At 49.8% G+C, this 26,200-nt stretch overlaps 1 long non-coding RNA gene and 2 other non-coding genes across 4 annotated transcripts; 2 read left to right on the top strand and 1 right to left on the bottom strand.

Annotated features, from left to right (window-relative positions):
• Positions 1-20,511: 20,511 nt before the first annotated feature.
• LOC142804296 (uncharacterized) lies at positions 20,512-22,938 on the bottom strand. 2 transcript variants are annotated; one of them, XR_012894577.1, is made up of 4 exons: positions 22,437-22,938; positions 22,267-22,371; positions 22,098-22,211; positions 20,512-21,801 (listed from the first exon to the last, which is right to left on the bottom strand). It is a non-coding gene; the product is annotated as an uncharacterized LOC142804296 (long non-coding RNA). The 2 variants fall into 2 exon arrangements; XR_012894576.1 differs by having other exon boundaries at positions 22,267-22,938.
• A 1,029-nt stretch (positions 22,939-23,967) lies between these two features.
• LOC142771549 (U5 spliceosomal RNA) lies at positions 23,968-24,094 on the top strand. The gene has a single exon (XR_012885984.1). It is a non-coding gene; the product is annotated as a U5 spliceosomal RNA (small nuclear RNA).
• A 1,660-nt stretch (positions 24,095-25,754) lies between these two features.
• LOC142771476 (U1 spliceosomal RNA) lies at positions 25,755-25,918 on the top strand. Its single transcript, XR_012885942.1, has one exon. It is a non-coding gene; the product is annotated as a U1 spliceosomal RNA (small nuclear RNA).
• Positions 25,919-26,200: the final 282 nt, after the last annotated feature.

The raw sequence follows: 26,200 nt of genomic DNA, 5'->3' as shown, positions 1-26,200 counted from the left end.
AGCGCTAACTTCCAACTGAGCTTTATTGTCAAACTGCATCAAATATGTAGACCGGTGCAAGCATACAAAACCACCCAACGCAACGGAGAGATTACACACAGCATCGCACCGTCACATATCATAGATTCATAGGCGGTTATGCTGATTAAGAAAGGCCACTTCATGTTCATATAAAACCAAAGACGGGGCGCTAATACACGTGCTGCCAGCTCTTGCTATACAATGCGCTTCTATAATTTCTCGAGCTAATTGTGACGGGTGCTTTTTAACCACTTCACATTGATCAAACAAGGGGGAACATCCACAATCGCGACAGAGAATGCCAATGTGGCCCTGGATTGCTTTGTGAACAGTATAATGGTGCTCTTTTAGCCTTTCATTAAGGCAGCGCCCCGTTTGGCCGAAATACCACATACCACATGGCAAATACCACATACCACATAGTAAAGGACGTGACCATTCTGTAGTACCGTATAGGCCTCATCTGTCCTCCTAACCTCACTGAGCCCTATTATATGCCATTTAACACCCTCTAGCTCCTCGAGTAGTACAGCTAGACTTCCCTCACTAGATGAGGTTCTAGCGTTAAACGTTGCCAAGTTCAGGTTCCAATAGGGGCCTGTCCGGATCCAGAGATTGTTAGCACCCTCTGCTGCGTTGTAGATCTGACCGCCGCCGTGGTCAGTTTTTTCGCAGCTGCTGGGGACTGAGGGCTGTAAAAGATGGAAGGAGGAAGTTCCTGATGGCATGCTACCGCTGCCATCAGTTGTTAAGGGTCGCAAGGAAGGTCGCTGGAGGATACGGAAAACAAAACAGGGGTTTATGTCACTATTTACACATATTTACAGAAAAGAAAGGTTAGTGGTTTCACAAACCACGAGCGTGGTGGTAGAACGTTATATAGTTCAGAGCGACGTCCAGCACTCTGCGGCGTCGTTTCAAGCCCGTTTCATGCCTGATGAGCATAGGCAGCCGGCCAGTCGTCTACTTGATTGGGGATTAAAAAGGAGCGCCGCTCTCCTGTCAGCTCTGGCTCCGGTCACAACAGCTCCCCCAATGAATCACCGAGGTCATCAGGCACGCTGCTGCTTGAAGGGACGACAAAAGGGTCCGCATTTGAAAGATGGGAACTCGCCTTTACTTGCCGCATTGTCTGGGTAATTACTCAAATCTTCGACAGCGTCAGGAAGACTGGGTGCCGAAGGTATTGAGAGACGAATCTCCAGGCCAAACCTAACAGGGCCGTGAGTTATTTGACGTATGCATGTGGGAGGTAGTGGCGAGATGCTGCACCAGGGTGGCCAATCCTTCTCTGGTGAGGGAGTGCGTTCCCGGCGGTGGTTACTGGTGAGGCCGCACCCCAGGCCTCGTAATGCAGTTCCATCACCACGCGGATGTCTTTTTTATCCGGTTGGGAACTGCGTGGCACCGGGATTTGAACCATGGACCTTTGGCATGCGAGGCGGATGCTCTAACCACTACGCTTATCGCTGCATCGCGCATCGCGGTATTTGTGTGCGATGGCTGCACACAAATACGGCACAATCAAACAACATAACAAATAGTTGGCACAAAAAACGACTCAACCTTAGCATTACGCTGAGGAACAAGCGTGTGCACCAGGCGGCCGGAAGTAGTGTCTTTTTCGCATTGCTCGCATACTGTGCGGATAGCCAATACATAGGCTGCGGGAGTACAGGTTTGCTCGGAGGTGTACGCCACACCGGCAAGCGTTTCTCGATCGCATTCTTCTGCAAAGCTCTCCGTAAGCTGCTTACAAAACCCACTGTAGAAAACATGTACTTTCGCTTTCATTACGCGCCACAACACGGGTTATCGGCATTACCTAATACTTGAATGGTCATTTGATTTATTGTGCCGAAAGGTTGCTTTGATCCGAGATGGTCTGGCGTAAGGCCCCTCCATTGCGTCTACAGCCGGCGGAAAAACGCATGGAGGGGTTTGGTCTGGCGCAGATAAGCGGCGCAAGCACAGACGTGAAAACAATTTTGGGGGGGGGGGGGGGGGGACACGGGCCCAGTGTGGCATTCGCTGACTACGCCCTTCAGCACAGCGTAAGTCGGCGATGTGTTCGGTAACGCGGTGGGGCGCCTATTGAGTGGACTCTTGACAGGTCTCTGATTTTCACCGCTAGTGTAATCGAAGTTGCTGGTAAACCCACGATGCGTATGCCCACACCCAATACAATTAAACAAACACGTCTATCCAGCACGTGATTCCTGAAAAAAAAGGGGGGGGAGGGCAGCATAGATAATTGCTCGTCGACGGCTTCGGATAAAAACGATTCCCAAAAGGCGCGGTATATGTCGAATTTCTCTCACTAAATTCAACAACTTCCATATGCTGGCATAAAAGAAAGTATCGGAAGCATCGCTTTTCTTTCTCTGTAACAGCGTTCATCGATCTCCTCTCTCTCCTCAAAAAAAAAAAACACAGCATATCCACGAGGTGAATTATGACGAGAGGACGGACGGACGTACGGAAGGATGCACGAAAGCATGCACGTAAGCATGGACGGACTGATGAACGCTTCGCCCCACTCATCATAATTCACTCCATGCATATGGTGTGACATCGTTTTCATTGACATGCAATGCGATGCAACTGGCTACTACGACGACTACGACGACACGGGACATACGACCCATGATGTAAGGAGCTTCGCCACTAAAAAAAAGAAAAAAGAAAATTTTTGATTATGGGTGTATTTCTATTTGTAACGATGCTACTTCATGCTGAAGCTTGTGCTGCCTTGTATTGTCCAGATGTCTTTCATTATATAAGCCTCTGTGTGAGATGCACCCGTAATATTCAATTTTTCCTGCTTTCTTTTGTAACGTTTGTTTCTATCGGCCCGAGTCAGTCCGTTCATTCTTTTTTGATCTTCTGTTTGATGTGCATGCATTTTTTGCCTCGGTACATGTTCATTTGTTTCTTCTCGTCCCTCTGTTTCTTTCTCGATCTATCTTTATTTTGCTATCTTGTCCGTTGTTTTCTCTCCTTGTATTTCTCGCTTTTTTCTATCGTTTTGGTTTTGTTCTATGGTCTTTTTCTTTTTTTTCTGTCTTTTGTTTGCTTTCTTTCTCCTTTTCTTCGTAAGCTATTTTAAATTCGCTACATTTTCTGTTAACATTCAGAAATTTCAATGGCCTGAAAGCATTTTAACGCAAAAACACCCATCGAAGTGATATACATTCATTGCCCAATAATAAAAGAGAAAATATGAACTGAACACTTTCTCAAAATTTTCGGAGGCGTGAGTGGGAGATTTCAAATAAGCGATTGATGGATTTGTGGGGTTTAACGTCCCAAAAGTACCATTTGATTATGAGAGACGCCGTAGTGGAGGGCTCCGGAAATTTTGACTACCTGGGGTTCTTTATAACGTGCACCCAAATCTGAGTACACGGGCCTAAAACATTTCCGCCTCCATCGGAAATGCAGCCGCCGAAGCCGGGAATCAAACCCGCGACCTGCGGGTCAGCAGCCGAGTACCTTAGCCACTAGACCTCGCGGCGGGGCATTTTCAAACAAGCGTATTCGCAAATTTCATATTGTCGAACGATACTTTGAAAAGAAGTTTGACGACAAGCATATCAGACGACATTCTGGGAGACTCAGCAGGCTCCCACATGACCAACCTATTTTGAAGACGATGGTCTTTCTTGGGGACCTTCGACGTAAAAATTTTGGTCTGTCTGTCTGTCTGTCTGCTTGTCTGCCCTAACGATACTTCAAACGACACCAAACGGCCAACCCCATCCGCACCGCCAACCAATATTGCTCAAGGTTTAGCGTTCATAGTTATGCGATTTTCAATTAAAGAAACAAATATTGCGCATAGCTGAGGCGCCATAACAACATGTCTATGTTTTTTAAGTCTGCTTTTATACTATAAGAGGCACACACAAGTAATTCTAAGGACTGTAGCGTTTAACGCACTGCGCTGACAGTGCAACGCGATGCTCAAGAAGGTGTTTCCAACGCTTTGCTAAGACGGCACGAAGGTGGAACCTGCCCGTCGCTTTGCATTCTACACCTTATCACCTCCGTGACTGACGCGCATCTTTTTCCGCGGTCGCGGACGCCTTCGTTTTCGAAGATAACTGCCAGATTGCGCTGGCGTCTAACGTGCCTAGATGCGCTTGTTCGCCTCCGTTACTAACGCAGTGCCTTCAAAATAACATTCACCGATTTTCTTGCGCAGAACATCAAATAAACGTTTTGTTCACTTGCTCCGGACGCAAGATTATCGTCTTTCGACGACATTTACAGTGTACCATGTAGATTCAGGCCAATTTTTCTTTATCCAAAAAGTGATAGTGTAGAGATACCTCCGAACACTGAAATTGGTCGAACTATCAAGTGCCTTCTAGTGGGTCTACACAAAAAAGGACGCCGCTCGCGCTTAGAGTCCGTGCTTGGCTGTGACTGTCGCCAGTGTGTATGCTCACTGGTTGCCGGATAATAAGCCTTAACAAATTGGTGGAGATGCTGCGATCCCCTTCGATGCCCTTAGAGCTACGATCACGTACCCTGCCATCAACCATGTCCCACGACGCCTCTCAGCAAACGCCTCCTTCCATGCCACCCCATTGTCCCGGTGTCCCGAGCATCTGCGATCCGCCCATCTTCACTGGCGCTGATGGCACTGACGTGGAGGACTGGCTCACCATTTACGAGCGCGTGAGCGTCCCCGACACATGGGACGAGGACGGCAAACTGACCAACTTGGTGTTCTACCTTGCGGGTGTTGCCAGTTTGTGGTACAACAACCACGCGTCCGATTTTGCAACCTGGTCCGATTTTAAGACCGCTATCATCAACGTTTTCAGCCGCCCTGCTGTTCACAAGCTGCAAGCTGAGCATCGCTTACGTGAACGCGCTCAGGAGGCTGGTGAGTCATTACCAGCTATATTGAAGATGTCCTGGACTTACGCAACAAACGTAATCACATCATGTCCAAGTCTGACAAGATTTGAAACATCATGAAAGGCATAGACGATGATGCCTTCACGATGCTGCTCGCCAAAAACCCCGGCACAGTGGCGGAGGTCATCACACTGTGCCAGAACTACGAGGAGCTCCGCCGGCCGCGTTCGATGACCCGTCGCTCCCCACCACGAGCTGCAATGCTTGCTGGCTTGGAGGCCAGTTGTCACCAAGTGGCGTTGATGGCAGACCTAAAGTCCTTCATCCGTGAGGAAATCGCGCGTCAATTCTATCTCCTGCCCTTTGCCCACCAACCAGCTGTTCACCAATCGGATGCTACTTTTCTCCCTCCTATCCGTCGAGCGATTGAGCAGGAAATAGCGGTGGTAATGCCTGCGTACTACCCCCAACAGCTTCCAGCTCCTGCGCCCCTGAGTTACGCACAAGTGGTTGCCAGGCCGCCTCAAGTCGTTCCAGCACCCGCCCCTCTGACGTACGCCGAAGCTGCCGCTCGACCTCCGTCCTCTGCAGAGGGTATGCCCACTACGCATGTTGACGTAACCCTTCCGCCTCAGCTTGAGCCCACCATGTAGCCACCGTTCCGTCCATCGGCTCTTGCGACATGGGTGAGACCTACCCCGGTGAACAGATGTCGCACACCCGATAACCGGTCCATCTGCTTTGCCTGCGGTTACGCCGGTCACGTAGCCCGTTATTGCCATCGCGTACAGCCGGCTCCGATTTCTTCGCCTGTTCATGGTCAGCTCATCCGTCCCTATCTTGAAGAACCGCCGTCTATGCCACCGCCGTCTCGCCAACGTCCATCTCCTCGAAGGTCATCGTCTCCACGACGTCGTTCCCTGTCCCCCATGCGGCCAAGTTCAGCTGCTCACGAGCGGAAAAACTAGTCGTCGCAGTCCCCGAGGCAAGGACTGCGACGCTATCGCAGCCCTCAGAGCCGCCCATGTAATGTCATGGACGTGCTTGTTGACGGTGTTCATGCATCTGCTCTTATTGACACTGGAGCTGCAGTATCAGTTATGGACGAAAACCTTTGCCGCTTGATTCGACAAGTGACGACGCCGATTTCTGGGTTGTCCCTTCGTACTGATAGTTCACATCGTATCCATCCTACAGCAGGGTGCACAGCTCGCGTTGTCGTTCAGGACGTTCTGTATGTCACCCAATTTATCATCGTTCCAGCATGCTCTCATGACGTCATCCTGTGATGGGATTTTCTCTCCCGCAACGACACCGTCATCCATTGTGTGGCCACCGAAATTGAACTCTCATTCTTCTCGCATTTGACGCCAGAAAACAGTCCCTCGAAAGTGAGCAAGATTCTCGTGAAAGACGATACCATAGTGCCTCCAAGCTCGACGACGGGTGTATCGGTCTACTACGCTGTCTCTCCGACACAATTGCACTCGTTTCGCCATCCGACCGTGCTTGCAGAAGGAAAGGGTTGCTAGTACCTTTTGCGATCGTGCAAATCACCCAGGCCAACGCCACTATTTTCGTGACAAACCCATCCCCGTACACTGTTACCTTGGTTGGAGGGGAATGTCTCGGCAGAGTGCAACCAGTTGATGACTGTCACAAAACGAGCTCTCAAAAATAAGGGCGCGCCGCCAAATTCTTACGACAAAGCGCCGAGAGGTCAATGATAAAAAAAAAGAAAACAAGCATCCAAAGACTCCCTGGGCGCGCGTCCCTCTCCCCTCTCGGTAGCGTAGGTTCGCCGACGAACCTCCTCACTCCACATCGGCGGCCGAGCAAGCCCTCGAAATTTGTCAATGGAAAGGGGCGTGGTGATGCAGGGTGGCGTAATCCGTCGCGGACGGCCCTCATACCGTCTCGCCCTTTACCCAGCCTTCGCTGCGTATCGCGCCGACGAAATGATGAGAACTTTCTGGAGTCTCGCGCGGAAGGTATTTATTGGAGCAGCCGACATGGGAGATCAGGAGAAGACGGAAGTCAGTGCTAGAGCGCGTAGGGTATTCCGCCGTGTAGTCGGCGAAGGTTTTGTTCAAAGTGACAAAGCAGGAGAAGAAGAAAGTATGCGCCAGAGTGCGTAGGGTGTTCCGCCTTGTGGGCGAAGCCTTTTGTCTTCCGTGACAAAGGAGGAGAAGAAGAGGATTTCCACCTGAGGGGTGAAGACTCGAGCTACAGGCAAGAGTGTGTGTCTAGCGCTAGCGAGTGAAGACGCGTGGCAACAGCTGCGTGTGGGAAGCCGACGTGTTTCCGGTGAAGAAGGTTGAAGATTGTAGAGCGGCCAATTGAAGACGTGATGTTTCCTGGAAGAGAAACTTCGGGGGCAGCGGAACGACAACGTTGGACTTTGAGTGAGTGATGCTCAGGAGAGTATCATCCAGACTTTTGTTCCAAGAACACTGGACTGACTAAGTTTTCTAACTCTTTAGTCTTTAAGTGTCTTGGTTGTTCGATGCATGCGACTGCATTGTAGTACGTATTGTTGTCTGTGTCCATTGTTTCGAGTTTGGCTGATTGTATTGTGAAGTACGTTGTTTTATTGGTGACATATTGTATTCAACTATTCTGGAGTGTGCATATTTGTGTATTGTTTTTGATCTGCCATTATTGAGAATATAATTTTGTTTTGTTTATCAACTCTCGGCTCTGACTTGTTCTTTGGGCCACAGCCGGCATCCGCTGGCGCGCCAAGAAGGACCACTCCTAAATTGTCCACGCTTTCGTGGTGCGGTTCGGGGGGCCGATACTTCGGCCTTTGGAATTAGCTTGGCGATCGCCTTCCGAATTAACGGGACCCGTAACAATGACGCACAAGTCTTGGACGTACCCGATGACTCACGTTGTCCCCATTCACGTACCATCGGTGCTGTTTCTACTTCTGATCCATCATCTCCTGATGTATTTGGCCCCTATGTTGATGACAACGTCAGTACAGCGTTCCCAGCTTCTGGACCTGTTACAAGAATATCCTTCTTCTTTCGATATCTGGCGAGGTTCTCTCGGTCTCGCGCCCACTGATACACATCGTATCGACACTGGTGCCCATCCACCATTACGGCAATGTTCTTACCGCGTGTCGCCTGCTGAACGTCGGGAAATCAACAAGCAGGTTGACGATATGCTCCGACGCGACGTTATTCGGCCCTCGGACAGTCCATGGGCGTCTCCTGTTATTATGTTGCGAAGAAAGACGGTTCTGTGCGCTTCTGTGTGGACTACAGACGGCTCAATAAGATCACTCGCAAGGATGTTTATCCACTGCCACGCATCGATGACGCAATTGACAGCCTTCACGGAGCCAAATTTTAGGGGCGAAGCTCCTTATGGCGTGGCTTGTGCGTCCCTCATAGTACGTAACCACCAGTGGAAAATACCCGAAATAGCGGTCTTTACGATTTTGACCTCCAAGATGGTTCCGGTGAGAGATTTCTTCGGTGCGTTGCTGAACAATAAAAGATAGTTCTCAATGCACATGTTAATGGCTGCTAAGGGGGAATGAGAGACAGGAGCATTCGGCCTTTAGGTAACGCGCACGCTGCGATCCCCATTAGCAGCTATTGGCTTGTACATTGAGCACGATCTGACAGAGAAAGGGTTGCTACGTTAGACTCGCTGGGTGTAACCTCCTTGGTTTTAGAAAGGTTTAGCGAGAGTTGGGCCGCATCGGCATGAATACAGTGGACTAGTATATACAATGACCTCGAGGTGGTTAAAGGTGGGAAGTAAACCCGAAGCTAAAGCCGTAAGAAAGTGTGCATGTGCCACCTCCCGTTTAGTCCTTGAAATGTCCGCTGGATGGCGGTGCTTCTATATGGAGAATATTTGATGAAAAGATGCGAGATGGAGGTACTTGGAGTGCTGAATAGATGGACGAACGGACACACAGACAAATGCATGGATGGACGCATGAACGGACGCAGGCATGGATGCATGGACGAACGCAGGGACGGACGCACGAACAGACGCACGCACGGACAGGTGGAAGGACGCATGGACGGTTACACAGACGTACGCAGGAACGGACGGAAGCAAGAACGAATGGACGGACGAATGCTTCGCCCCACTCCTCATCATTCACTCCGTGGATATGCTGCCATTTTTTTCTTCTCTCCATCTGTGCTCGGGTTACTGGCAAGTTACAATGGCTGATGACGCTCGACCGAAAACTGCGTTCATCTCACCCGACGGCCTGTGCGAATTCAACGTCATGCCATTTGGTCTATGTATGCACCTGCGACCTTTGAGCACATGATGGCCAGAGTTCTGCGCATTTCACGTGTTTGTGTTACCTCAATGACGTTGTCGTCTTCGCTCCAGATTTCTCCGCGCATCTCCAACGTCTGAAAGGAGTTTTCGCACGGGTGAGCAATGCTGGCTCGCAAATAAATCTGATGAAGTGCCGCTTTGTAGCACAGAAACTCACCATCCTTGGGTACGTCGTGTCCAAGGATGGTATTCTTCCTGACCCAGCCAAGCTTCTCCGGGGCCGAATTCCCCGAACCTGGGTCCGTCAAAGAACTGCGTAAATTCGTGGGCCTATGCTCATACTTCTGACGCTTCATACGAAACTTTGCCACGATCATATCGCCGCTTACGAAGCTCCTTAGAAGTAACGGACCTCTCAAATCGTGGTCGTCCGAGTGCGACGACGCCTTCGTGAAACTCCGCCTTTTGTTGACGTCTCCTCCCATTCTACGCCACTGCGACCCTACGGGCCAACAGAGGTGCACACGGACGCCAGCGCTGTAGGCTTCGGCGCTGTCCTGGTGCAGCGCCAACCCGGATTTTCTGAATATGTCGTAGCATATCCAAGCCATACGCTCACGAGAGCCGAGACAAAGTACACCATCACGGAGAAAGATGGCCTGGTGATCGTCCGGGCCCTTAAAAGTTTCGGCCTTATTTGTATGGTCGCACATTAGATGTCGTCACCGATCATCATGCACTTCTGGCTTTCATTATTGAAGGATCCCTCATGCCGTCTCACTCGTTGGGCTCTTCGCTTACAAGACTACGACCTCCGCGTGCTGTACCGCAACGGACGCCAGCATGCTGACGCCAACGCCCTCTCGCGCTCCCTTCTACGTGAACATGACGTGCTCTGCTCAGTATCCTCGGTTGCTGTTTGTGTCATTGATTTGTACATCATCGCTACCGAACAGCGAAAGGAGATTGGGATCGCCCCACTTATCGAATTGCTCTCTGATCCGTCCGCAACGCCATCCACGCGTGCCTTGCGTCATCCAGCTCACCATTTCGCCATTCGTGACGGCCACCCACACCGAAGCAATTACGACGCCGATGACCGGCAGTGGTTACTCATGATACATCGCATTCTGTGGTCGGAGATATCAGAATCTTTCCATTCTGATCCGCAATGCGCGCACTCTGGGGTATTCAAAACCTACCATCGCATTCGACAACGCTACATCTGGCGCGGGATGTACCACTACGTGCAACAGTTCGTTCGCTCCTGCCTCGCTTGCCAACGCCGCAAATTGTCAGCACACATGTCGCCAGCCGGTCTGCAACCGTTACCTTGCCCTGAGTGTCCGTTTGGGCGCATAGGTATCGATTTGTATGGACCACTTCCTCTGACGTCGGCTGGTAACCGCTGGGCCATCGTCGCTGTAGGTGATTTAACGCGAAACGCCGAAACCGCCGCTCTCCCTTCGGCTACAGAGCGTGATGTTGCGTCCTTCCAACTGCATCGATTCATACTGCGCCACGGTTCACCCCAGGAGCTTCTCAGTGATCGAGGCCATGTATTCTTGTCAGAAGTCGTCGAAGCCATTCTCACGGAGTGCCGTTCTGTCCACCGCAAAACTACTGCTTACCACCCGCCGACGAATGGTTTCCCCGAACGCTTTAACCACACCCTCAGCGAGATGCTTTCGATGCACGTCGCCGCCAACCACACGAATTGGGATACTATACTGCCCTTCGTCACCTACGCCTACAACACCGCCCCTCAGAGCACGAACGGTTTTTCACCTTTCTTTTTGCTGAATGGAAGGCACCCGTCACACACCATCGACACGATACCGCCGTACACGCCGGATCCATCTGAGTGTGCACCTATTTCTGAGACAGCCAGCCTTGCTGAAGAGTATCGCGAGCTTGCCAAGACTTTTACGACGCATGAGCAAGAGCGGCAGAAGAGTATCTGTGATGGCTCCGCCACTTCTGAGCCCACGTTCCTTCCTGGTTCTCTTGTATGGCTCTCATTCCCGACCTCTGTAGCTGGCCTTTCTTGCAAACTACTCCCGAAATACGAAGGCCCCTATACCGTGTCATCGAGCGCACATCTCCGGTCAACTATCTTATCGAACCAATTGAACAATCTTCGGACATGCGCTGTCGCGGGTGCGACATAGTCAACGCAGAGCGCCTGAAGGCTTACTGTGACCCGCTCATAGTGACAAGCTGTTAGGTCACCAGGCGTCTCCCTCTTCGACCCCGGGGTAATTGTAGAGAAGCCTCCGAACACTGAAATCGGTCGAACTCTCAAGTGCCTTCTAGTGGGTCTACCCAAAAAAGGACGCCGCTCGCGCTGAGAGTCCGTGCTTGGCCGTGACTGTCGCCCTTGTGTATGCTCGCTGGTTTCCGGCTAGTAAACGCCTGATTGCATTTGAAAAAATCGCCGAAATGGCTTATATGTTTCGTATGAAATGACCAAATCAGAAGCCTTTATCGTAAGTCAAAAGAGAGTTCTGACGACGATCTTTCACCATATAGTCATTTTTGCGAAAAAACCACGATCACACAAACAAAGCAAACACAGTCAGGAGGACGCCTGCTGCACCCGCGGGTACTCCTGTCATCCGCTCTCTCAGGGACCTCGGGTTTCTCCAGCAGGCTCAGCAACCTCAGGGAGGCCACCAGTCCATCACTCTGCCGTCCCCAGTGTCCCGGAGGACGAGCCAGATGCCGAGGGGTCTTTCCAGCAGGTATGATTGGAGGCTGCACTCCGGCATGCCAAAAGACTGGCTGCTGCTGGCTGCCAGTCAGCCCTGCGGTCGTGTAGACGGCGCTCTACCGACCCTCAGCTCTCGGGGGCTCCTCACGCGGCATCCCCCGCTTGAGCTTTGTTCAGGCCCTGTCGTCGCACCGCGGAGTCGCTGAAATCAGGGTGAACCATCGCCAGAACATCGTGGCGGTGGACGCGACCACCAGGAAAGGCCTGGAAGAGCTCCTTGCCATCTCGGAGCTGCAAAGCATACCGGTCACTGCCAAGGAGCCGGCAGACCTTCGGACAAGCACCGGCTACCTGCATGGTGCTGACAGAGGCCCGGAGGTGGGGTCCCTGCTGCCTGGCCTTCTGTCCACGATGATTGTGCTGTCGGACACCAGAGAGGGGCACACAGTCACCCTGCTTTTCGGAGGTCCGTTCCCACAGAGCAGGTGACGCTGTTTCACATGCGCTTCCCTGTACGACCGGCCAGGCCCCGACCACTCCAGTGCGGGCAGCGTGGCCAATTTGTCCATGTCAAGAAATGCTGCACCTGGCCTGAAGGCTGCATCTGCTGTGGTCGGATCCACCCTGGGGTGCAAGACTGCCCACACACATGGCCGTGGTGTGTGTGTGCCTCTCCTGCCCCGCCTGCTGCAGACGCTGCCTTATCCATGTCTTCCCTAGATACCTCACCGACCTCACTACTTTCGGCCTTACATGGGGGCATCAAAAACACACGACACTTTTCCTTCTTCAAATACTTCTACACTTTCGAACTCCTTGTCCCAAAATTTAAGTCACCTGACGTCAATATTTTTAGTAAGTCAGTATTCTCTGTAGTCTAGTATGTGGGAATTGAGGCTAGCCCGCTGCCTTTGCGCGGGCTTTGCCGCCTTTTCTGCCATTCTCATGTTCCGAGATGTCTGCCCTCCTTTGCTGTCAGCCGTGGTGGGAGAGCAGAGTTACGTTTAACTCCCTCACCCGGAAGCGGATGTTGACTGTGGCGCCGTGCTTGGGGACTCCCGAGAGGTTTTCGCGCGCTGCGTCGGGAGCGGGCGGACAGTACTCTCCGGGACAGCAAACGGTGAGCCGCGCTATCTTTTCCGTCCATCGACTCCCGTAGCTCGGGGGCTCGTCGGACTTCGCTGACGGCGCCTCGCGCCTGAGGCGAACGCTCACCTTTTGTTGCCCCGCTGCGTACGCATGGCCGAGGGCGGTACGGTGTCCTAGTGCGTGGCTTAGCTACGCCGACCCGTCTCCCTCCGAAGCCAACGCGAGCGCCTTTGCCCTCACTCGAGCAACCGGGCCTTTGTCCCGGTGTCTCCGTGGATTACCTTTACCGCGGAGACGTGCTCGTGGCACCCTGTGTAGTACTTTGCGCCCGTGGCGTGGATAAGCCTATTTCTTTCCCGCCGCGCCTTTTTGCAACGGGCTGTACTGCGTTTGGTGTTGCCACAATAGGGAGTTTTAGTGCTGGGTACGCATTCTCTTGGGGCCTTGCGGGCTTGGGAGCGCGCGGCGTTGCGTGCCCAACCCATACCACACCGGAATGCCTTTTAGTTGGCGCCACGGTGGCACGCACGCAAACGCAAGCCGCACGAAGTTCACACGCGCTCGCAGAGCCATAGCGTCTTGTCTCGTAAGTATTATTTAAGTCTTTTTTATGATTTAAACTGTTCAATTAAACATACCTAGTGATCAGGACACTTTTTTATTGTGTACAGTAATCTGGTATACGCAAAGAAGTGAAATACAAGGTTATTGTGACGACAGTGTCGACATCTTGTGACACTTCGTGCAACTGCAGTCATGAACATGTTAGCTTACGCGTAATGTTTTTGAGGTGAAAATGAATAAATAAAGAGGTTACTCATTTGTAGTATTGTCGCTGCGCAGTTTTTGCACCAGATGTACAATGCACAATGTTTCTGCAATGACAAAGTTGTGGTTGTCTGATTCACTATGGCCACGCTAGATGGCGCCACCTCTTCAGCTGGTCGGGGGGCTGGCATATGCTTTTTAGTTTCTATGTTCCAGGCTATTCTAGCTTTGGAAATCTGGCTGAAACCGTGTAATTGCTATAAGTGCTCGCACTTTGGCTTATTTTAACTCGACGGCTAGAGTATCCGCAGTGCGGATACCGTGAGTTCTTGCGAAGGTGGACCGCGCGGACGCATGGCCCCATCGCCCCAGCGATCCTGCGACTCATCCGTTTGGGGTTTCGCGCATGCGCAATACCGCCGCCCCAACGTCCTGCGTACGCAAGCCGCTTGGGTACCCAGCACTAAAACTCCCTAATAAAGTGTTGCGACTTTGAGCAGTATCGTGTTCTCGTCACGGCGACAGTTAACGCGTGCCCTGCGGCTCGCTAAGACCGGACCCACGCTGGTGGCCGTACTCCTTCGGGATACGTGTACACCACAAGTAGTAAGCCAGTATTTTGTGAGAAGCTCATCTCATGGCAATACTGTCCTTGTAGTTTTGACAGCATGAGTAAGTCAGGTGCTTTCTCTCTATCTATTCTCACGTAGACTGCATAGAAGCACATATGATGGGCGAGGGGTGATGTCACAGTACGTTTCTAACCAAGTGTGTGCTGCAAACCCTAGATACCTCTTTGTAATCCACGCAGTTCCACCTGACCGAATAAGTTACACGGAGTTATATCCACCAGTGAAAACCAGAGATGTATCAATGGGTGGTAATTAACATATATTTATGTTATTGCTGCAATTTTTCGCTCATAACCTGCGCAAATAAACTCTATGATTCACACGAAAAACCGCTAGAAATTAATTTATGCGATCAGACATCACACACATACACACAAACGAGAAGAAAAGTATAAACAAAAGCCACGCTGCTGAAATGACACTCTCTATAGTCGAAAAGAGCTCATCACGGCCTGTTTCGTGTGGGCGTCCATCTCAAGGTGCGTTAAGTGGCATCCAGAACAGAGAGGTTACGTAGGGCAAAGTCCTGCGACTAATCTGACCGTACGCGACCGTACCGTACGTGACTAGAGAACCACTAATCGAGGTGCCGTTGTCAGATAAAAAGGAGACGTGGCGCCGAAGCGCTTTGTCCCAGAGTTACACTTAACTCATCAACCCATCATCATCCTACGTCTGTCCCGGCACTGCTTCCCCCCCAGAGTCGTGTGGGCGGGACGTTTTGTTTCGGGCAGGCAGCCATGCCCTGGCAAGCAACGTTTCTAGACTACGTAAGTTGCAAAACTCCCCGCGTAAGACTTTTCGTCACACGGTGCCGGGATAGCTTCCGGTTTGGTGGCACTGGCGGCGCTTTGTACTCGCCGTACTCAACGTGTAAAGCTCTGGCTCTTGCCTGCCTGCGCTGCGTATGGTGAATCGAATGCATATTTTTGGGCAAAGGTTTTATGTACAGGGCCTTATGTAACTCTCGCCGCACCTGAATTTTAGTGTCCCCAGTGGGAGCCTCTGCTCCAATGCCAATCCTTTCCAATATAATCCTGCCCGCTTTGGTTGTCGAAAGCCTAGCGTGCTGCATCACCAGATGCGCCTCCCATAATTCATCCAGGGTGTTGTGTACCCCTAGTTTTAATAGCCTTTCTGTAGGCGCGTTGTTAGGCAACCCAAGCGCTGCCTTGTAAGCTTGCCGGATCATAGCCTCGACCTTACCTTTTTCTGCGGCATCCAACTTCATATAAGGTGTCGCGTAAGTAATCCTGCTGAGCACAAACGCCTGTACCAGCTTACAGAGTTCTTTTTCTTTAACCCCACTCTTACGGTTAGCGATTCTTCTGATTTGCCTGACAGTAGCATTGACCACGGTCTTAAGCTTTCAAGGGCCACTCTATTCTTCCTGTTAGTTTGCAGATATAGGCCAAGAATTCCAATCGTTTGAGCTTCAGCTACCGGCCTACCCCCTACCTTTACCTGTAACGGCGGTGGCGGAATATAGCGTCTTGCATGTAGCCCTCTGGGTTTCTCCCGAACCACCAAGAGCTCGGACTTTGGCTGAGAGCAAGAAAGTGCCGCCTCCCCTGCCAACTCTTCGACAATATTAACTGCCTGTTGCAGTGTTTCCTCCAGATGCGCATCACTACCCCTGGTTACCCATAGAGTAATATCATCTGCATAAAATGTGTGTTTGAGTCCCGGTATCTCCTCCAGCCTCGGCGGTATTTTAATTAAGGCGATGTTAAATAGGAACGGTGACAAAACTGAACCTTGCGGCGTCCCTTTGCCTCCCAACGCGAATGAGTCCGATTTGATATCTCCCATTGAAATTTCTGCGGTTCGGCCCTCCAGGAATGATCTGATGTAGCGAAATGTCCTGACCCCTGGGCCAATTTCTGATAGGTTATTCAATATTGCCTCATGCGAAACATTGTCGAAAGCTTTATTCAGGTCAAGCCCCAATACAGCATTGGTGCTCGTGCCATGCCCGGGATTGACTACATCATGTTTTAGCTGTATCATGACATCCTGTGTGGACAAATTGGCCCTGAAACCTATCATAGTTGGGGGAAAGATGGCCTTGTCCTCTGCATAATTCTGAAGCCTGTTGAGAACCACGTGCTCCATCAATTTGCCCACGCATCATGTCAGCGATATGGGGCGCAGGTTTTCCAAGCAGAGTTTCTTGCCTGGCTTCGGAATAAATATAATCCTAGCATGCTTCCATTGTGCTGGGATCTCCCCGGCCACCCAATACTCATTTATCAAGTCTAGGTTTCTCAGCATTTTATTAGTAACTCCATCCGGACCTGCGGCAGACGTAGTACGCAGCTGCCCTATGGCAAACTCCACCTCCGCAATTGTGAACTCTTCATCTAGGTCTGAGTTTTCCACCCCCCGAGTAGTGTGGTAAGCAACCGTCTACTCCATCAGTTATGTACCGATTCCGGAGTTCCTGTATAAACTCTCCAATTGTGCCTTCGTATTGATGCATTAACCGAGTCATTTGCCCCCGATTTTGTTGCTGCCGGATCCAAAAGATGTCTTAACAGCTGCCATGTCTTTTTGCATCCAAACTGTCCATTCATGCGATCACAAATCTGGCCCCACTGCTTGGCTTGCAACTCAATTGTATAATTTTCGATTTTACGTTCTAACTTGGCAGTCCTTCTGCGAAGGACGCCATTATGTTTTTGCTTCTTCCACCTTCTCAAGAGACTCGCGTGCGCTTCCCACATGTGTAATAGTCTCGAGTCAGCGGTAAACTCCTCCTGCTCGACTGGCACTTCTACCGTGGTATTACTTACATCCTCCTTGAGCGCCTGTACCCATGCATCCAGGTCATTGATTTTCCCGTTTACAGTGTCTGCTCTGTTTTTCCTAAATCTGTCCCAATCTGTAATTCTATGCCCCCTCACTTTGTCTTCATGCTTCGCAGCGCTAAACGTCGTGGAAAGGATATAGTGATCACTTCCTAGCGCTTGTCCCGTGTTAATCCACTTTGCATTACTGATGCCTCTAAAAAACGTAAGGTCTGGGGAGGCATCCATGCTTATGCTGTTGCCTATCCTCGTATGATCTCGTGGATTGTTTAACAGCGTCCATCGCAGATCCCGGGCAACTTGCCAAAGCCGATTGCCCTTTGGGCTGGCTCGAATATAACCCCACTCCGGGTGAGGCGCATTGAAATCTCCTACCACTATAAGCGGAGTGCGAGCTGCTAACCATTGAGTTTGAATCAGGAGTTGTGGCAAGCCCAATCCTTTATCTTTTGGAGAACTATACACATTAAGTAAAAACAGACTCTTCTCATACTTTCGTTTAGGCAAAATCTCAAGCAAGACATAGTCTTCCGTGCTGCTATCTACGGAATGCTGAATGGCAGTGATGTTGCGATGGACTAGCACGGCTGTGAAGACGCGTGATACGCCCCTTGAATCAGTTCCTGGTGCTGTAAATGCCTTAAATCCAGGTAATTTTACGGAACCACTAGCCTCCTGTAAGGCTATTATGTCTGGTTTACTGTCCTTATTTTGTACGTGCAACTGCAGGTTACCCCGCTTTTGACGAAAGCCCCTGCAGTTCCACTGCCAAACCTCAATTTGCTGGCGAGGTGCCATGATGAGGCACCAGGTTGACTAATGGCACTTGGCCACCCACGGGAGGCAGTCTTGCCTCCAATAGAGTATGAAGCTGCTGAAACATGCCCATGACCTGGGTTTGGGAATCCTTAAATTCAGTGGAGAGCATGCCGAGATGCTCCTCTATTGTGTCTAATCTGGCTTCGATCTTTTCGACTCGAGCCTTTAACCTATCCTGTCTTTTCCCTTGTTTGCCTACTTTATCCGCAAGTGTTGTTACATCCGACTTAAGACTAATGACCTTAAAAAGAGGCTGTGGCATGTCTACTGATGACGTTTCGGCTAATCGTTTTGCGTTAGCTACCTCATCCCCCGGCAGTGGTCTCTTCACTGTCCCCCGATTCTCCACTTGCATAGCTGCACTCTCCTGTACGCGAGCAGACGCCTCTTGCGTCGCTTTCTGTAGGCCTTGCACTGCTGGTGCCTGTGTCTCCTGCCGTTGGTCGTTTCTAAGTGCGCGTTCCATCTCTGCAATTCTGTTTTCCATTCTTTTAATCAAGTCTCCCTGTCGCTGGACCAGCGCTGCTAACTCCCTCTCTCGAGCGGTTTCGTTCTGGGAGGCCGTGCTTGACAAGCTCACCTTTTTGTTGGTGTCGCGTGCGCAGCTGTTGGTACTGGATGCTCGTCCACCATCTTGGCCGCCCCCGCGCCCTGGCAATGGCGGGAAGGAACTCGACCGGTCCCTGCTTTTGCTTCTGCCTTCTTTACCCCTCGGTGACCGCTCCGTGGCCCTTGAGGAACGCTTATCGTTGCCAGCTTCGCTCTCTCTTTCGATGCTCTGCTGCCGGCCTGTCGGTGGCTTGCGAGCCAGGCGAAACTTGCAGTTCCGGCTCCCTGTGTGATGCGCACCATGGCACACGATGCAGACCGGCGTGCACGTAGGTGGCTCTCCTTCTGGCGGGGCAGGTTGGTCCTTCCCGCAACGGTGACATAGGTTGCTCTTCGGACGATAGCAAACGTCCGCTCGATGTCCAACTCGTCTGCAGTTGTAGCAGGTCTCGACTAAATTTCTATACGGGATCACAGCGTACAGACAGTTCCGGTAAGTAATCTGCCAGGGTATGCGTTTTCCCCCCCAACGTAATCTGAATCGCCTTTGACTTTCCCAGAGGTCTCGCGTCCAGAATGTCTATGCCTTCATTCTTCTTCAGGAATCCCGCCCGAACTTCTTCCACTGGGCATCCCTCATAAGCATTATAAATCACTCCCCGCACGGAGTTCTCCAATGGCGCCACGAACGCCGAAACCGGCAGGTCACGATCACCCAGCTTGAGTGTCTTCACAGTCGCATATGCCCCACTGCGATTTATGCACGGTGTGCTCACCGTCAACGTGTTGTTTGTGCCATTAACCCGCACAATGTCTTCTTCCGCGGCAATCGCACTCGTTAGACGCGCTGCTGCTCTCAGTGCACATCCGAGTTCTCTCGCTGTCACAACACTCAAGTCCCAGTTCTGGAGCCTGTACACAATCTTGAAATCCGTGGCTGGCAACTTGAGAAACGCTTTCCCCCGCTTGACTTGCTGCGCTCCGTGCGTCTTGCGCCCGTCGCTGCCGGCCTGCGTCTCGCAAGGCTTACTCTTGGCGTTGTCGCCATGCCGAGTCTTCTTAAATCAGCCCTGTGCCTTCAGCACTGGAGCCCACTCTCACGCTTCAAAATCTTCGGGTGTTATAGTCTCCCCTTCGACGTAGTACTCCATCTTCAGCCCAACAAAACCCACGGTCACCGGGCGCAAGTCAGACGCCGGGCGACGCGGCCCAGGCCAGGCTTGGCCTAGGAGATAGGCCTAGCCTTGCCACCGCGGGGTTGATAGGAAAATCTCGGAAACTCCAAAAACGGGGACAAACTTGCCTAAACGAGTGGTGTCCGTAGGTACAGGGCAACCTCCTGCAGACGAGCCCACTGACAGCAAGTCCAGAAAAAAGCGCGTCCGCCGATAGTCGGTCACCGGGCCGGAGCTCATGCGAAACACGACCGCACAGCGTCTCACTCCAGCCGCCTCTCCTCAGTTTTGCAACTTACCTAAATTTAGAAACGTTGCTGGCAAGGGGGCCACCGTTCGGCGCCAGGCGCCAAACAAACGCGGCCTGCCTCCCGGTGTACAAGCCAGGGAGGCCCGACAAAGGGACTATTCACCTTTTCTTAAACGCCTCCCTGGGCACCGCCATAGCCCTCCTTGGGCTGCGCAAATTGGCGCGTACTTCGAAAATGCGCCGGAAACGCTGCGCCCTTAGCCATAGAGAAATAAAGAAAGGTGAAGAGTGGACACTCCCGTAGACCCCAGCGGCCCAATCGACCCTAGCGCACCTGGTGGTTGGTGAGAGCAAATGGCGTGCGCTTCCTGTTTCGGTTTCACTGGCGCAAATTTTGAATTTTTATTTTCATTTTTTATTTTTATTTCGATTAAGTTATAATAAAGAGAGATGCAGGTAGTGATAATTCACTACGATTTTATTCATCGCGCTTGTTCTTTTGTTCACTTGTTCTTTTGGAACAAGTGATCAATGTATATATCAGTCAAAGAGACAGAGTATCCGCAATGTTTTATTCAAAGGCAAGGTAGAGTCTGAGAATATAAAAAGCACAATATGACAAAGGTAGACAACAAATGCATCTCGCCTTACAAATAAATTGTAACAAATATTGTAACAAATACAGAGAGAACACAGACAACGCACACATCGCTAGAGTTGGCAGAAGACGAGAAGTTGGTGAAGTATGACACACCGGGCCCGTGGGTAAGTAAGGATCTATGGCAAAAACACAGCGCACAATGCTGAAGAAGAAGGAAGAAGTGACATATACACAGCAATGAAGTCTCGAATCACGCCTGGGGTTAACCAAAATAATGCATAGAAAAAAAGAGTGCACAGAAACCACACGACACAATATAGCAGAAAGGCAAAGCTGCAGTGTGCTGGCTGTGCTTAAGAACAGCTAGCCCAAAATGAAAAAAAAAAGCAGACTTGATGCCTGCTTGTCCTCAGAAAGGTAGGGCTTTGCAGCTTGCTCACTACGTGAAAGACAAACTTTATGCTACAACACTGGCAGGTCTTGTGGCTCTTCTTATCATCAAAAACTTAAGATCCCAAGTGATTTGCGTCTGGGTGTTGTTGTGACGCTTGCGAGCTAAAATAGATTGTAGTCATCACTTATCCAGAATTGTGGACCTTAATTGGTGTTACGAGAGCGGTATTACAGGGCTAATAAATAGCACAAGGAAACCACTTTGGCTCATTATTTTTCACAAAGGCTCTACATCGTACGTTATCACTCACAAGCTATATAAAAATAAAATGGCAGCGTCCGCAGCCCCATCAAACGCTACAAGTTTGGGTATTCTTTTGAAAATTTTGATGGGCGAGATGAGGAGGTTGATGAGAAGCTAAAATACAAAAAGCGTGATAACGTGAACCGTGCCCACTTCATACTGTGTTCCTTACCCGCTCGAAGACATTTCAACAAGAGGTTTTGTTATCGATATATTACTTGAGCAGGAGAGATAAAGCATACACAGTGACCAAGCGACCCACAGTAAAGTGCACAGTTCACCCGCATTTGCTACAAAAATACAGACAGGATACCCAACATTCTTTTTAAGGTTATGCAAATCACTTCGAGCGAATACACAGTGTCCCTACTCCTCATAGCGGGTAACCAAAACAATGTATGCAACGAATGAGTGGTTAGTTTGGTGAGGCTGTCTCCGCAGTCTTTTGATAGTTTTCCGCTGTGCTGCTACTTTGGCTTGCAGATGTTTAATGGTTTGCTTGTAGTTCATTGATGGAGACATTGTCGCTGGCACACAGGAACGCACTGCAATAAACAAAAAAATGGATGTAAAAGCGAAGAACAACTAATCCCATATGAGCACTTTCCTCGCTCTTTCAGACACAAGGTGCACAACTTTCTGTGGTGCAAAGTTTTCGATTCCACTACCTAAAAACAAACCATTCACAATGTTGACAGTGCATAAAAAAAATGAAAATCACTGAGAGCCCACCCTTACATTTTGTAAGTGCACACGTAGTGTCCTTTTGAGGATAGTTTCCTCAGAATGTCCTAAACATAAAATAGCACATTAAAAACAGCTGCAATAAAAGCATAGTCACCATTTTCTCTAGGGCACTCAGACGTGGAGCTGTTGGCGGAGACATCTTCTGGAGGGTCTTGTGAAGCTTGTTCAGTGCCTCGGACAGTGCTGTCGGAACAATCTTGCGAGCGGCCTGCGGATGTCTCAATATCAATCCACTCTGGTGTTGAAGTGAACATACAACTCACCGGTCACACAAGTTCTTTTTGTGACAGCTGAACGACTGGTTAAGGTTTCCTCTGGCAAGACGAAGTCAGCAGAAATTCTTTCACCAGCTACAAGGGAGCTGCCACCTGCAGAGGTTTGGTCAACAGTCAATTTGGGTAAAAAAAAAAAGAAATCGCGACACTGAACGCACCCTGTTCATCGGGGCACCTCAATGTGTGGGAGCCGCTTTTTGAAGCCTCTACCGCAGGTCCTGAAGAAATGAAATTACGACCATGTGTCAGTAAGAGGCTTAAAATAACACAAACTGAAGCTCATCTGCACCTTGCAGTGCAGCTTCTGCAGTCATGTCACAGTCACTATTTGAAGCGACGCTCAGAAAATCTGCATATATGTGCAGTTGGTACAAGTTACAAAGCTTGTAGCATGGGGAAACTTAAACAACTCTTTCAAACGCATAAATTGGTAGAACGTGGAAGAAAAGAGAAGACACCAACAAGGAAACAAGTAATTTGTGATTTTTGGAATTATCAACAGTGCCAGCTTTCACTGATGAAAGGTACAGATGCTCGCGTCCGTGGCAGACGCAGCACGCGTCGCCTCGGCTTGACGCCGTGCCGCCTTTGCTATACTGCATACGTTGCACAATGTTCCCGTCTAGCCGCCGCATAGAGCCGCAAACTTTCTTTTTAGCGAACCTCCCAGTCCTTACAAGCTTCAGAAAAAGGTTACAACTGCGTGAATGAGACGCCACGTAAGAAACGAACTCGCACACACGAAGCGCAACGTGTGTGTGTGCATCTTTCTATGTTTGTTGCATGGTGTCTTATTCGCACAGGTGTAACCGTTTTCTGAAAAAAATTACCGAACAAGACCAACAACATGTCATTCAACAAGCTTCGCTTGAAAACGTGCCTCACCTGTTATCTCACGCTTGAAAACGCCGACGCAGCCGACGTTGACGAAAGCGACGAAAGCTTCTCGCTGCCAGTCATGCATGGGCTTGTCGCTGGGTGGATGGTGTTTATGACAGTACGGCTGAAGAAAAATAATCGCGTAAGGTGTGTTGAATAAATTGTTTTTATGTATGAAGAACATACCTAGTTTGGGCGTATAATTATTATTTTGTAAAAACAAATCTGTTGCATTGATTATAACAGTTTTTTTTTGCGCTTGCGCCCTCTGACGTTTGATGAGAGCACTAGTTGATTAAGTAATCGTGACGCACTTCCTGAGGCCAGGTTTCGCGGAGTGTCCTCTCTTGTCTTCTTCTTTCTCTATGCCTTAGCCTTTGTGCTCCCGCGCACAGCCCATCATGACGGTGTTGTTTTCCTTCCTGTGAAAATGTGTATACTAATCGAGGTTAGACTGAATTCATTACATTCGTGACTAACGCCGACACACTGGCTCTGTTTGCTCATTTTCAGTTTCTTTTTTTTTGACCGCGTGCTTGCGCCATCTATTGGCTCACAACGTATGATCGCGTCTGAACGGTAGTGCAATATTGCTATCCTAAAATTAAATTCTTTGCACGCATACACGTTTATTATATTATTATTAGTTAAAAGATGTGATCCAGATGAATTGGTAAAAGAAAAAAACATTAAGTTTTATGTACATATTTTGGCTTATTTCAAAAAATATTGCTTTCAACGTAGAAGAGAGCTGGTTCTTCTGGCACGGCCTTTGTAAGTGAGGTGTCTAACCGCGCTGATTGTCAGTCATTGCTCAGGCCTCACCTCAGGTTTTTCGAATTAATCTTTCGCCTTTTACTAAAGATTACCGTGGGGTGGGGCACTCCAATGGGCCTATAGGCCAATTTTTGGGAGGCCTTGCCCGTTTGGGCAGGGCCTAATGTTGAAATCGAAAATCAGATGCTCAAGCGGATGGTTCTCGCGTAACTTATTTGTTGATGCGGCGGGAAGTTCTTGCTTGATATGCCGGGCACGAGTGCTGGTGCCAACGTTTTCGTGTTCTGGGTTATCACTTATCGATCAATGGAGAAGTAAGCAAAAAAGCTCTATATTTGCACGTTCTTTGATTGATTGATATGTGGGGTTTAACGTCCCAACACCACTATATGATTATGAGAGACGCCGTATTGGAGGGCTCCGGAAATTTCGACCGCCTGGGGTTCTTTAACGTGCACCCAAATCTGAGCACACGGGCCTACAACATTTCCGCCTCCATCGGAAATGCAGCCGCCGCTGCCGGGATTCGAACCCGCGACCTGCAGGTCAGAAGCCGAGTACCTTAGCCTCTAGACCACCGCGGCGAGGGCACGTTCATTTCAATTATAACCTTTAGTTAAGTATCCGGAGATGTACAGCTCCTGCTGATTGTGACCAGGCCCCGTTGTGACACTTTTCTGTTCTCGGCCAGCATTGTTTCTTGTTTTTTTCTTGAGCCTTGTGCTTCATGCTATGGTCTATAGAATGTGTGGCAGCTTGGGCTAGTTGGTATGGCATGACGATAGTTATAGCGCGAGAACAAAACGACGACACAGAGACAAGAAAAACAAGAAAGACACGAGCGCTCGTGTCTTTCGTGTACTTCTTGTCTCTGTGTCGTCGTTTTGTTCTCGCGCTATAACTATCGTCATGCTCTAGAATGTATTCTAAGGACTATGTGATGCTTGTGCGTACATTTTTCTTCTTCCATGGTACATTTTCTAAAAATAACTGTGCTGCTTACTTGACTGCTAAAAACAGCCAAATTGAGTAACTTCCGTGTTGTCCGGCAGTTAACTCTTCGCTAGAAAATTTTCGCTTGTTACATGAAAGTTTCGCATCTGAACGCTCAATGTAATCGATATACGCGCGTAATATTTAATCTAATTGAGCAATCTTTGTATACCTTAGCCCATTTTGCAATAATGAAGTTCCTGCAGCCCTGTATATTTGTACATGTGAGGCGCAAATGTACGCCTACACGACTTTACTACGTCTCCCACTTTAGTGATTTGTGCGTAAAACAACGTGCATTAGTGCCTCGGTGGTTCAGTGGTAGAATACTCGCCTGCCACGCGGGTGGCCCGGGTTCGATTTGCGGCTGACGTAGTTTTTTTTCTTCTTTTATATTTCGTTTTCATTTTACTGATTTGTTTTGTTTGCCAAGGTAATGCCATAAATTTTTTTTTCTTCGCGATCACAGTTGGATATTTAGGATTTCAGGACAGCTAGTCCGATGAATCGTACGTCACGTTCGTGACCATTAGATACAAATTACCACTGCAGTCGCGCCTCCGGCGGCGTACAGAACGTTCTCGCTGGTTCTGCGAATGCTGGAGTGATACCCGCTCAAATTTCAAGCTTTTATCAATATTTGTGTGAGCGAAAAGCAATTTGATATAACAGGACTGTGTGAATTTGTGTACTGGGTGTCCTCAATGCAATGGCTTCACATATTCAAATTAAAAAAGAGGAGAAACCTTACGCCATCTTCCACAACTCCCATGCGCTTCCTAGGGGGTCGCTATCAGTGGGTACCGAGTTCAAAACGCTTCGACGGCATACTTACCTGGTGCCGGGGCTACCGTGATCAAATAGGCGGTGCCCCCAGGGAGAGGCGCGGGCATCGCACTGCGCTCGTGCTGACCCCTGCCACTACCACAAACTGGGGCAGATGGGGCATGCAATTTTTGGTAGTGGGGGACTGCGTTCGCGCTATCCCCCTAATATTGTATCGAAAGAAAGATTCCGAGTACTTAATACCGCAGAACACCTACCAGTTTAGAGATTGGAAACTGTACCTGTGGTCACTTCAATAACATGCAAATACGTTGCGGCGGCGTAATGAACTGCTATACCGCGAGGCCAGATGGCGCGGGTAGTACTATCATAATCAATAAACAGACGCGTTTTTTTTTTCGCAGGTGGGGTGGTTGTCGCTGCTCGCTTCCTCTGGTATTTTCTTTTTCGTTGCTAAATCGCGCTTCGCGTCTGTAATTATCGCTAG

Source organism: Rhipicephalus microplus, chromosome 1 (assembly GCF_043290135.1).
Source record: "Rhipicephalus microplus isolate Deutch F79 chromosome 1, USDA_Rmic, whole genome shotgun sequence".
Taxonomy (NCBI): Eukaryota; Metazoa; Arthropoda; class Arachnida; order Ixodida; family Ixodidae; genus Rhipicephalus; species Rhipicephalus microplus.
The sequence above is the reverse complement of the archived record's forward strand: the minus strand, read 5'-3'. Positions and strand labels throughout refer to the sequence as shown.